The 13,810-nt window shown below is 42.3% G+C and overlaps 1 long non-coding RNA gene across 1 annotated transcript in view; it reads left to right on the forward strand.

The window, feature by feature from the left end:
• Positions 1-11,613, forward strand: part of LOC144615656 (uncharacterized) — a 116,667-nt gene extending 105,054 nt beyond the window's left edge. Inside the window, exon 3 of the long non-coding RNA XR_013554046.2 lies at positions 8,348-11,613. This is a non-coding gene — a long non-coding RNA (uncharacterized LOC144615656). The remainder of the gene's footprint in view (positions 1-8,347) is intronic.
• Positions 11,614-13,810: the final 2,197 nt, after the last annotated feature.

Here is a 13,810-nt window from a genome sequence, read left to right on the forward strand (position 1 = left end):
AGAGATTCTTATTGAGAAAATTAAATGCCTATAGAACAAAGGCTGAACTTGCCAGGCTGGCATTTAAGTTTCTGAATAATCTGACTCCATCCCACCTCTTCAAGGCTCCATATGTTTAACTTTGGAGGGCAAATCTACAAATCCAAGAGTTGGTCTGATCTTTGCCCCATGAGAGGAGGCCATTACTCCAGGCACCCAGGGAGGGCAGGTAGTGGCAACATCGAAGGAAGAGATGTATGGACAGAAGCTCAGTCCTAGTCTTAGGGAAAGACTTGGAGAACACAGATAACCTAGTTCCTGGAGAGGGGATCTCTGGTGCAGGGCAGAGCAATTTCACCACAGCCCAGGACCCAGCTTCCATGCTCTTTGGTGAACCTGTGGTATCTTGTACCTGAGGAAAGGTGTGACTTAAATTGCAGAAGTATTTGTATTGCTTGAAATGGGACTCCCTACTTCACAACAATCACTGATTAATACCCTGTCATTCTTCTTAGAGATTATTGGTCTCGCTTGCTGCATAAAGCTGTGGTTGAGTGTTGCCTCTGGAGTCTGTGTACCTGAACTTGGAACCCACTCATACTAGGTCTGTGACATGGAAGAAATTATTTAGGGTTTTTGTAGCTCAGTGTCTACGTCTGTAGAACTTACTTCAGGAGGTTGTGATGAAGATTAAATGACTTCGGATGAACAATGTGCTTATAACAATGCTGAGCATGGAGTAAACGCTTGGAAGCAAGAGCCCTTGTTCTCATCAGTGCACCAACACCGAGGACGTCAGAGCAGAGCGTCTGCTTGTCTTTGGGGAAAGGTGGAAATGTAGCCTAAGGAACTGGGAGGCTGCAAGGGAAAGCCTGAGTTAGAAGTGGACTCAGTCATGTGGTGTTCTGGGAGGTTCTGCCAGTGAAATGCCACCTCTCCATATGCCTCTCCTCTCAGACCCTATCATAAACCACACTCTTCTTTATGCCCCACTGAAAAATACTTCTTCATTGGCATGTTAGTTATCAAATTACTCATTATACAAACTACTCCAAAACTTGGTGGCATAAAACAACATGCATTTAATATCTCATAGGGTCCTGAATCTGGGAACACTTAAGTGGGAAGTTCTGGCTCAGGGACTCTCCTGGGGGTGTAGTCAAGATGATGACCAGTCGGGGTGCCTGGGTGGCTCAGTCGGTTAAGCGTCCGACTTCGGCCCAGGTCATAATCTCACAGTTCCTGAGTTCGAGCCCCACGTTGGGGTCTGTGCTGACAGTTCAGAGCCTGGAGACTGCTTTGGATTCTGTGCCTCCCTCTCTCTTTGACCCTTCCCTGCTCACACTTTGTCTCTCCCTCTCTCAATAATAATCATTAAAAAAAAAAAAAAAACATTAAAAAAAAAAAAAAGATGGTGACCAGTCATCTGAAGGGTTGGCTAGGGGACCCACCTCCAAAATGGCTCTCTCATGTAGCTGTTGGCGAGAGGCCTCAGCTCTTCACCCACACAGACTTCTCCACAGGGCTGCCTAATGTGGCAGCTGGCTTCCCCCAGAGTGGGTGATTCAGGAAGCAAGGATGAAGCCATCATATCTTTTATGATTAGTTTCAGAAGTCATTTGCTGTCACATCCCATTTGTCAGATGTAAATCCCTAAGTCCCATTCATAAGCAAGGAGAAAGTGAACTCCACCTTTTTGAGGAGGAGACGGACAAAGAATCGTAGACATTGCAAAATGACTACAATTGGTAACCAAGACTCAGAGCCAGTAAGTTGTAATATTGAGGACAGTACCAACTCTGCCTTCATCATCTTTAAAAAAAATATATATATATATATTTATTTATTTTTGAGAGAGAGAGAGAGAGAGAGCGAGCAGGGGAGGGGCAGAGAGAGAGGGAGACACAGAATCCAAAGCAAAGCAGGCTCCAGGTTCTGAGCTGTCAGCACAGAGGCCCACACGGCTAGAATTCACAAACTGCAAGAACATGACCTGAGTCGAAGTTGAACCCTTAACCAACTGAGCCACCCGAGTGCCCTTGTCTTTATTATCTTTAAAACTCATTGGTTTATGGAACCTTGGACTATCTATGGGGATAGGCACTAAAAACTCTGAGAACCCCAAAACAGTGTTTTGTGGTTGGCCCAACTCAGGCCCTGTTAAGAACCCTGAGCACATATGAGTTCCTTAAAGCATACGTGACCACAGGAACTGTTGGGGATGGTAAAGAGGCAGCAGGGTCCCTGTGAGTCCCTGATCATCTGATGACTGTTGCTCAGTCAGCAATATGGTTAAGCCCACCTTTTGTAACTCTTAACATTAAAAAGTTATTTTCTTTTCAGCCATGAGACTAAACTCTGTTAAGGTGAGTTTTGGCATCAGTGGAGAGTGGCCCTCGGGATTTTTAATTCTTTTCTTTTGATCTCAAAAGCATGAGATGGTAAGTAAGTTATAAGAAAATGATAGAACACACCTATCACAGAAACCTCCACAGAAGTTGCAGAAAGATCTTTACTAACATAAAAAGATGTTTATGTTATAACATTAGAAGTGAAACAAGCTAGTTATAAAACAATATATAAGCCAGATCCCTTGTTAATTTAAAAATTTCCTATGGTTTTATGTCTGTCTATAGATCTATATCAACGGATTTACATTTAGAAGCATATATACCAAAATATTAACACTGGATAACAATGGTTATTTCTTTTTAAAAATATATATATTTATTTATTTATTTTTAATTAATTTATTTAAATTCCAGTTAGTTAACATACACTGTAGTATTGATTTCAGGAGTATAACCCAGTGATTAACTTACATATAACACCCGGAGCTCATCCCAACAGGTGCTCTCCTTAATGCCCATCACCCATTTAGCCCTTCTCCCCACACACCTCCCCTCTGGCAATCCTCAGTTTGTTATGGTTTATCTCCTTCTCTGTTTTTAATCTTATTTTTCCTTCCCTTCCCCTATATTCATCTGTTTTGTTTCTTAAATTCCACATGAGTGAAATCATACGATGCCTTTATGCTAAGCGAAATAAATCAGAGAAAAACAAACAATGGTTATTTCTGCTTGATAGGATTAGAGGGACTTATGCTTTTTTCCTAATTTCTCAGTGATGAATACATATTGTTCATTTTAAATAGTTGATTTTCAAGGAAGAAAGTCTGGGGATAGCAGACGTAATATACACTGGAAAATATGGTTACTGAAGTCATTGTGTTAGTGTCGAGTGACAAAACCAAAACATTTCGTAATGAGTTTGATATTCTTTATTCAAGGGAAGACAGTCCATGGATTGGGGTAATACAGTGCCTCACAAGCAGTGGAACACTCCCCCCAGGGTATTTAGGGGACAGTGAGTTTTACACAGTTAGAAGAGGTAATGTGGAAATAGTTGGCCAGGAGGTCCTATTTCCTAGGGTAGAGTAAGCTAGCTAAGGGTAAGTTGGAGACTTGAGACTGGTATGGGTTAGATTTCCTTGACAATGAGGCATTTCCCGTAAGTGTGGCTGATTTCGGTTCAGATTTGTAACTTGAGCCAGCCAACTGGGATGGCTTCTATTTTGTGGGTACTGATCTACAAATTAACTTTATCATTAGAAACTTTAAAATCATTTAAGGCTGGGTGCGCCTGGGTGGCTCAGTCGGTTAAGCATCCGACTTCAGCTCAGGTCATGATCCCGCGGTCCGTGAGTTCGAGCCCCGCGTTGGGCTCTCTGCTGACCGCTCAGAGCCTGGAGCCTGTTTCAGATTCTGTGTCTCCCTCTCTCTCTGACCCTCCCCCATTCATGCTCTGTCTCTCTCTGTCTCAAAAATAAATAAACGTTAAAAAAAATTTAAAAAATAAAAAATAAATCATTTAAGACTGGATTCAAAACCTTGTTTGGATCCTGATGTGAGCTGAAAAACCAGTGTGATACTGCAATTTATAACAACAATTATGTATGTGGTTTTCCTCTCTATTTCTGGCACAAAGCTCCTGAAACCATTGGAATTTCCTAAGTGATGAGAGCAACACAGATGTCTTTTGTTATGTTAATTAGGCAGCTTTTGGGAAGCCCCTATAAAACCCAAGGATGGGGATGGTTGCCAGGCAAGCCAACCATGTGATTAGAGGATTGGAACTTCCAGTCCCAACTCTTATCTCTGGGGAGGGAAAAGGGGCTGCAGATTAAATTCAATAACGGACGGCCAATGATTTATTCAATTGTGTCTATGTTATGAGACCACCATAAAAACCCAAAAGGATAAGGTTCAGAGAGCTTCCAGGTTGGTGAACACCTGGAAATTTGGGGAGACTGAAGTACTCAGAGAGGGCATGGAAGCTTTTGTGACTTGCTTTATGCATCTCTTCCATAGGGCTGTTCCTCAGTTGTATAAACCAATAATCTAGTGAGTAAACTGGTTTTCTGGGTTCTGTGAGCTGCTCTAGCAAATGAATTGAGGGGAGTCATTGCAACCTGAGATCTAAAGCCAGTTGGTTAGAAGCAGAGGTAAAAACCTGGACCTAAAATTGTTATCTAAAGTGGAGGACAGTCTTGTAGGATTGAGCCTTTAGTCATGGAATCTGACACTATCTCTGGGTAGATGGTGTCAGAATTGAGTTAAACTGAAAGACACTCAGCTGCTGTTCCAGAACTGCTTGGTAGTGTTGATGAGGGAGCTTGGGGCAAGCTGAGGGCAAAATACAGGCTGGCACACTTCTCTGCCCCACAGGTAGAATATGTATGATATTCCTCAGACAATCCTGGCTACCCAAGAACAAATGAAAGGCGTTTAAGTGTTTGCCATGGTAATGTGGGAAACTAAGGCAAATGAAAAATTAAATTCCCTTACTGCCTACAGCCCATTGACAAGTCCTTGAGACTGGCAGAGTGACCTCCCTCTAATGAGTTCAGCTACCTCAAGGATGACACTTTTCTGGGGGCAAAAGATAACTTTAGCTTAACATTATCCCAACCTGGTGGATCCTGAAGTCAACTTCCTTTATCTCAACTGCCCCAAGATATGTGTTGGCAATCATACTCCAAGCTTATAGACCCTGATATACATCTAAAAGATCTCATGATTGAGGTTTTATTAAATGGTAATAAATGGTGTTTCCCTAGCAACAGCTAGCCTCTCACAGTCCTGAAAATCTTGCTTCCAAAATTTCTTAGAGACTTACTCTATCCCTGACCCCCTCCCAACCCGAGGGTACATAATGAGTTACCTGTCATGACCATAGTGCAGCTCTTCCTGCCCATAGGTCCTGTCCCCATGCTTTAATAAAATCATCTTTTTGCACCAAAGAGGACTTCAAGAGTTCTTTCTTGGCCATCAGCTCTGGACCCCATGAACCCCCTGTTACCCCAAAACTTTGTTTCCCACACTTCATCACTGTGGGAAACCCCCCATCAGAATTGGTGTCAGGGGCACCTAGATGGCTCAGTTAGTGGAGCATCTGACTCTTGATTTTGGCTCAGGTCATGATCCCAGGGTCATGGGATGGAGCCCCAAGTCAGGCTCTGTGCTGAACATGGGGCCTGCTTAAGATTATCTCTCTCTCCTTCTGCTGCCCCTCCTCCCACTCACACACACACACTCTCTCTCTCTCTCTCTCTCCCTCTCCCTCTCTAAAATAAAAATTAAAAAAAAAATTGGTGTCATAATTGTTAAATGGTAAAAAGACATTTTTGCAATCTGGGAAATTTGATCATAGACTGGATACTAGATTGGGTTTGGCAAACTATGGTCTGATCCTTGTTTTTATAAATAAACTTTAGTAGAACACAGCCACATTCCTTCATTTATGTATCATTTAAGGCTGCTTTCTTCCCATAATAGCAGACGTTGAATAATTACAATAAAGGCTATAGAGCTCACAAAGTCTGACCCTTTCCAGAAAATAATTTGCTCATCCATTAATGCTATTTGAAAAACATCCATAATGTTTGGAGATGCAAACCAAGTAATCCCTACATCCTTTACTATGCATGTCCACTATTTGCCTTAAAATACTTCAGCAAAGGAGGGGAAAAAAAGCAAAATAGGTTACATGAAACACATCTTAGTGACTACTGAAGCTAAGTGAAGGCTATATGGGGAATAATTGTATTATTCTCTCTACATTTGTTTGAATTTCTTTTGTACAAAGGATACATAACTGTGTTTAATTTGAATCATTAACATGTGTGCTAGATTGTTTGCCAAAATGGCTTCCATGACTCTCTTCCTTGTCCCTCAACTGGGAGATATATATAAACAAGTGCAGTACATCCATACAATGTCATAGTATTCAGCAACGGAAAGGAAGAACTACTGATACACTCAACAACATTGATGAATCTTCACTGTATATTGCCTAGATTCAAAAGACTACATATTGCATTCCATTTATATGGCATTCTGGAAAAAGCAAACTAGCGGGATAGAGAAGCGATCAGTGGCCATCAGGGGTTAAGGGGTGAGGGAGGAGTTGACTGCAAAGGGGACATTCTGAGGGTTTATAGAGACTTACCACAGTGTGGCGTGATTTTACACCTAGTCTCAGGTGATTCTAGTTATTGTCAGTCCATCACCAGTGATCTGTTCAGTTCCACATTAGAATTGTTCAGTTCCAGTTTCTAAGAGGCTGACACCATAACCCTTACTCCCTAATGTGATGCTGCCTGGAGAAGTTTTTTTCCAGCTCTTTACTACATTCCTGTCTCATAAGACGGTCCATACAAGACTTTCTTCTGATAGATCCCTCTCATTGGAATGCTTATTTCCCTTTGCATTTGCCTGAAAACTTGTCCCAGAAATAGAGAACTTTGTACACAAAACTTTAGGTTGTCACTCGGGTGTCTCCAGACCAGCTCCTGAAGGATTTGGGTCTAGTTCTTAAGGAAAATGTGATTGAAATACACTGAACAAGTCAAGTGATACTCGAGATGTCATATTATTCTTTCCCCTGACCTAGGTAGGGTACCATCTCAACACAGTGCAACCAAGGGGACACTTACCCACATTCCTACACCAGATGATTACTCAGAACTGCATAATGCTTGAGATCTTAAATTCCAGAAAACTATATTCATTCTTGTTACCATCTGCTCTCCCTATTCATTGAGAACATCATTACTTACCTCTTTCTAGGCCACTTGACATCTAGTAGCCTTGTTCTTCTGCTGCAACTATCCCAATGTGGCAAACCCAGGACCAAACCATCCCTGGTCTATGTTCCTGTCTGTCTTTGCTCAGAACACCTGAGAGCGATTTCACCATCATGCCAAAACAAAAGCATGGCCTCCATGAAAGATCAAGTGGTTCTTCAGTGCCATTTGGAAATCTTTTTATGTGCCATATTTTCTGCCTGGCACATTTTAAATGCCCATCTAGTGGTTGGAAAATTAAGAAAAAAATTGCACCCTCATTTTCCTGGCCTTCTTTACAACTAAACCACAGACCTATCACGTAGGTGCCCCGGTCAAGCTCATCCATCTGAGACCTTATTTTGGAAGTCAGCAATGTAAAGAAACAGGCTCTTGTGAGGCATCAATTCGACTGGTGAGAGCAGCAGTAAAAGCATCCAGATGTTGAAGTTGGCAATGGTTACAAGATTGAGGGGACAGACATCCCTTCCACTGTGGGCCAGGGTAGACACATCAGGAGAATGAGAAAACATTTCCCATACTGCAATGCAGTAAGTCCCTTGATGGCCCATAATTTACAACCTCCATTCTTATGTACTTGGCTTATAGTAGGTGCTTAATACATGTTTAGAATTGATGACTAGCCGAAGGTCACTCAATAGGTCAAGGATCCAGATGTGTCAAATTCATTCTTTCAACTCTAAAGCCACTACTCTTTCCCAGACATAACTGGCAGAGCTGTTTTCTGTATCTGACTCCACCATTAGGCCTGGAATAAATAACGATGGTTGCTTACCACGAAGTCCTCCCATTCCTGGCTTTTCTGCTTCTGGCTCAGCAGCGGAGATGGTAGGACATTTGCAGAGGGCATAGCGCATTTGATATTTGCTGAAGGGGATGATTCATTGTGCCTTCTAAAAGCAATAGCTAAAGTTGGGTCCTGTGAGATGCAACCTTGAGGAAAGTGTGAACAGCACTGTGGGAAGCTTGACTGGTGAGAAATGACCAGGGGATTGGAGGCCTTCCCAATGCCAGAGAAGGTGGCAGGGGACACATTCGGGGCTCAAGGAAAACAGCTGTCTTCTATCTCTAAATGAGATAACCATGACAGCTTGAAATGCATGCAACTAACTCTTCAGTCATTTCAAAAGTATTTTTACCATAGTGTTCCTCAAGACTCTCTGCATGCATCACACTGTGAAACATGTGGCAGAGACAGTGCTGTGTTTTTGTCTTCCACAGGAGGGGCTGCTGCCCTGTCTCTGGTGACCCTTGAGAAGCTCCAGCGCTGTTGTGGGCCCTCCGCACCAACACCGATCGGCGGTGGAAAATAGCCTTTGCCGTCACTGCAGTTGAGGGTATGGGCCCAGATATGTGCACGTGCTGTGTGGGAAAGCAGATGTCAACCTCACCAACAGTTCAGGAGAGCTCACTGAGGATAGGGTGGGGCATGTGATCACCATTATGCACAATCCACACCAGTACAGGATCGAAGACTGGGTCTTGAGAAGACAGGAGGTGAAGAAGGGAAAAGTACAGCCAGGTCAGGCCAACGGTCTGGACAACAAGCCCTGTGAACCTGGACTGACTGAAGATTCAGGCCCATGAAGGCTGCACCACTTCCCACGGTGTATTCTCATATTGCAGTAAGTTTCTTAATTGCCCCTAATTTACCTCTACCACCTTGGACTTCGTGTCAAAGGCCAACCAGGCTGCTGTGGCTGCCAAGAAGAGATAGAACTATAGGTCTTTTCTGTTAAAACATGTTTTCTACACATACAAAAGAAATGAGGTCATGTGACTTATTGCCAACGGAATGCAGATGAAAGGCATGTGACCACCTTCTCTGCCTCTGAAAACCGTTGAGATCCCCCAGTGCACCCCCCACCCCCACCACACCCCCCTCACTCTGCTCTGGAGTGAAGGTTTCAGAATCTGGAGCCACACAATAGAAGAGGTCAAACTATCTGGGTTCACCACTTGGAGAGTCACCTTGGAGACCGGACTGACTAAACTCTTTGTTAGGCTGTGATGTGCATGAGATTTAACCCTGCCATTGAGATATGTCAGACACATTATGGATTGTATTAGTGACTGGCATGAATCACGGTAACACAGACCATGACCAAGATTCTCATCTACTGCTTAAAGGAACCAGTGGATAGTACCAATTAAAATAAAACTTACATTTGGGCAATTTAGTTTGGAAAATATTTATCATTTACACTGTAACCTCCTTTTTACTTTGGGAAATTTCTATCTGCCCTCTGCATGGAATTTTCCTCTGCTCGTGGCCCACCTCTCGCTCACCCTCCAACTCTCACCTTATGTCCCATGCCCACAGAGAAGGTTTTTTCTGAAGCAGGTTCCCCCACCATTTTCTCTCATCGCACCCATGTTGTTTTCCTTATATAGCACTAATTACGATTTCTATCAATACACGTTTCTCTGTGTGTGTGTGTGTGTGTGTGTGTGTTTATTCCCCATGAGACAGTAAAAGCTCTGTGACACTGGACCTCATCACTGCTGCGTCCTCACTCCTTATAGCATGCAGCCACATGATGGGAGACGTTAGTTGTACAAATGAACAAATTAATGAATAGGTACATGCTTTGGTCATTGCAGAGAATGAAGATGAATACAATGAATTCATGATTAATGGTGAGGCTTAGTCAAACATGTAGTTAAGGACAAGATAAACTGCAACGTGGTATTTTTCAAAGTAACAGAATAAGAAGCCAACCTGAAGGAGTTCCCAATGGCCAGCACTGAAACAATTTGAGCAACCAAATAAATAACGCAGTATTGGATTGTAATCCAAAGTCTAAAATAAACATCCACGAGTCTATACTAACATAAATAAATGCTTGAATAAGTAAATAATGGGAGGGAGAGACGAACCTCACATACAGAAGAATTCCACGTAGGTACTTCATGTAGGTACTTCCCGTCAAGGATCCAGCATCTAATCCCCACCACGGGGGTGTGGGTGAGCTTAGTAACGTGTTTCCAGCGGATAGAGTATGGGCAGAGGGGAGAAAGTAGCTTGACACTGGAGGAACCTCGCAGAAATGACCTCAGCCAGGTAGGTGAGCAAGGGTAACACTATCGTGATAAATCATGTTGAAAACACACACTGTTGATGTGATGAAGGCACTTCGCCTCGGCAGCCTTCCTCCAAAGACCCACAAGCTGTCTAACCATGAGAAAAACACTAGACAAAGCCAGTCTGAAGGGCATTGTACTCCGCAAATGTCATCAGAAAGAAGGAAAGTCTGAGAAACTATCACAGCCAAGAGGAGCCTGCATTAGCCAAAATTCTCCACAACGACGGAAGCAAAACACTAGGGTGTAAATGTTTGCATCCTCGCCAAGTCTGTATGTTGAAATCCTAACCCTCAAAGATGATGATATTAGGATGTGGGGCCTTTAGAGGTACTTAGGTCATGAGGGTTGAGGCGCACGAATGGGATTAGTTTTCTGAAAAAAGAGACCCTGCAAAGATCCCTTGTTCTCTTCACCATGTAAGGAGACAGATGTGAACCAGGAAGGCCCTCACCAGAGCATGACCACATGACCATGCTGATGTCTTGATCTCAGACCTCCCAGCCTCCAGCACTATAAACAATAAATTTCTGTTGTTTAGAAGACACACAGTCCAGTCTGAGGTATGAATACCAATCTGAATAGACTAAGCCTACACACCACACACACACACACACACACACACACACACTCACACTCACACAAATGAATTAATTATAAAGAATTGGCTCCTACAATCATGAAGGCTAGCAAGTTCAAAATCTGCACAACCAATACATGTCCTAGTTCAAGTCCAAAGGCTGCCAGAGTTCTGTAGAACCAGGAAGAGCTGATGTCCCAGTTCAAAGGTTGTCAGACAGAGGAAATTCTATGTTACTTGGGGGAGAGTTACCCTTTTGGTGTGTTCAAGCCCTCAACTGATTGGACGAGGCCCACCACATTGGGAGGCCAATTTGCTTTACTCAGTCTACTGCTTTAAATGTTCTTCTCATCCAAAAGCACCCTCGCAGAAACACCTAGTTGGTTTATTCTGGGGTTTCAGCACAAAAAACAAACAGGAAAGCAAAAATAAAACCATCCAAACAAAAACACCCAGAATAATGTGTGCCCATTAAATTAACTATCACAGAACCTAGGGAAACATGATGACTAAATGTAATGTGGTCTCCTAAGTAGGATCCTGTAACTAAAAATGACATTAGGCAAAAATAAGGAAATCTGAGTAAAGTACAGATTTTATTTAATAATAATGTATCAATATTGGTTTATTGATTGTGACAAATGCACTATACTAATGTAAATTGCTAGTAATAGAGAAAACTGCATGAAGGGTGTATGGCAACTCTGTACTAATTTTGAAATTTTCCTGGAAATCTAAAATTATTCTAAAATAAAAAAAATATATTTAAAAAGACAATCTGTTGATGAGTGATGTCAATAAAGGATTCCTGGACAAGGGTGGCTTTTGAAATAGATATTTTGATTGCAGGTGGGCACACCAGAATGTGGAAGCCCTTGAATGTCAGACAGGAAAGCTTTTATGCATGAATGTCTTCATGAAGATTTAGATAAACAGATCAGAGAAAGAGTGGGGATAGGGAAACCAAAGAGATTATTGCTGGGTCCAAGGGAAGGTAAAGAGGGATCCGATACGGTGCCAACTGTGGAAACAGAAAGGAGCTAGTGGATTTGAGAGACACTCAGGAGTGAATCGATGGGATTTAGGAGCAGACTGGATATAATGAAAGATCCAAAGGATTTTAAAGGATTTTTCAAGGATATTAGCTTCAGAGGCTTGAAGAATGTTGGTGACCAAAATGAAGGTAAGACAAGACCAAGAGCAGATCGAGAGAAGAACAGAAGTTTACATTTGCATTATCCTCAAACTATTCTGGACAGGACATCTGGAAGCACTTGGAAAATACACATGTGGTATTTGGTAGGGTGCCTCTGGTTAGACTCAGAGGTACTGGAGTCCTTGTCAGAGGTGGGAAACAGCTGGAGTCCTGGACATAGAAGACTCTGCTCAAAGGATGGGGAAGAAAGAAGGTTAAAGACACAGCACTGGAGGACACCAAGGGAGAAGGGGAAAGAATGTAGAAACCAGAGGACTTTAGGAGGTCAGAGGAGAAACAATGATGTGACTGAAGTTCAGTACAACCCACCTTCCCCCTCCTTGCAGAAACAAAGTAAAAGAAAACCGACAGCCCTGTAAAATACACTGCAATTGATCAATCTAAACCAAAAAATCAGGAAAGAAGTTAAAACCTACTGGGAAGTCTTTTACTGTTAAGTAAAAATGACCAGTGAGGTGTGGTTAACAAACTGAATGCAAGGCAAAAAAAGATTTCGGGGATGGGGCAGTTTTTGATGTAAAAAAGGGGAAATCACAATAATGATCTAGACCTGTAAGTCACAGATGAAATAAAGACTGAATCATAGAATTAAGGGTACCTTTATATTTAAAGAATAGACAAAATTTATTGTCTTATCCTAATATAGAAGTTGTTATTTACTTGATATTCTTAAGAGAAAAATGGTATTAAACTAATGGTTTAAAGCATGATTTCTAACATCTGTACTTCAAGAGAGAAAAAAATGACACATAGCCTATACCAGATAGAAAACAAATTGCACAGCAAAGAAGAAAAAGGAGGAAACAATGCTTTAATATGCTTTAGTAGGCATCAGACATTGCGGTACCTGGATCCTTCAGTCAGTTAAGTGTCTAACTTCAGCTCAGGTCATAATTTCACGGCTTGTGAGTTCAAGCCCTGTGTCAGGCTCTGTGCTGACAGCTCAGAGCCTACAGCCTGCTTTGGAGTCTGTGTCTCCCTCTCTCTCTCTCTCTCTCTCTCTTTCAAAAATAAATAAGCATTAAACTTTTTCTTTTAAATAGGCATCAGATGTATAGAAAACCTAATCATCTGACTAAGTGTGAGTTAATCAACACTATTAAAATGCAAAAATATCAGATGAGGCTAAAAATGCTAGTCGAAAGGAAAATGAAATATTGTAACACAGAAAAGTTAAAAAAATAAATACACTAGCAAAAATGTAAAATGTAAAATGATTTGTACACAGGGTTGTTCATCATGACGTTAATAATACCAAAGGAATACAAACACCCAATGTCTACCACTGTGACACCTGTTGGGTGATCTGTGCCACATCCGCACAGCAATGAACTGTGTGCCCTTCAGGCCTTTGATGGTATATGGAAGGTCTCTCTATCCTGCCATGGAGATGCTGCCAGGACACACGGCTGTAGTAGTCATTTAGGTGTTCTCTCTCTCCAGACAATGGCGGGAACGCACTTCCATGCCCACTTGGATTTGCTTTTGCCAATTCAATGTCAGCGGAAGCATCGTGCCTCACCCCTGTGTGGAGCTGTTGCCCGGCACGGTGTGACTAGCCTTTCTTTCCTTTCCGCTGAGCCCACACAATGTTCCAGATGGTGGTTGCTCCTTTAGCTTGGGTCCCAAAGTCAGGATGACAGTGACACAAAATAGGGTTCCTAGCTGGAATGGCAAGGGGCATGTAACATGAGTGAGACATAGATCTTTGTTGCATAAAACCACTGAGATTTTTGTGTTAGGGTGTTGCTGCAGCTTAACATAGTATCTTGACAGATAGATCAACTTGTAACCAGAAGTAGGG

The sequence above is a fragment of the Panthera onca genome, chromosome A2 (assembly GCF_046562875.1).
Source record: "Panthera onca isolate mPanOnc1 chromosome A2, mPanOnc1 haplotype 2, whole genome shotgun sequence".
Classification (NCBI taxonomy): domain Eukaryota; kingdom Metazoa; phylum Chordata; class Mammalia; order Carnivora; family Felidae; genus Panthera; species Panthera onca.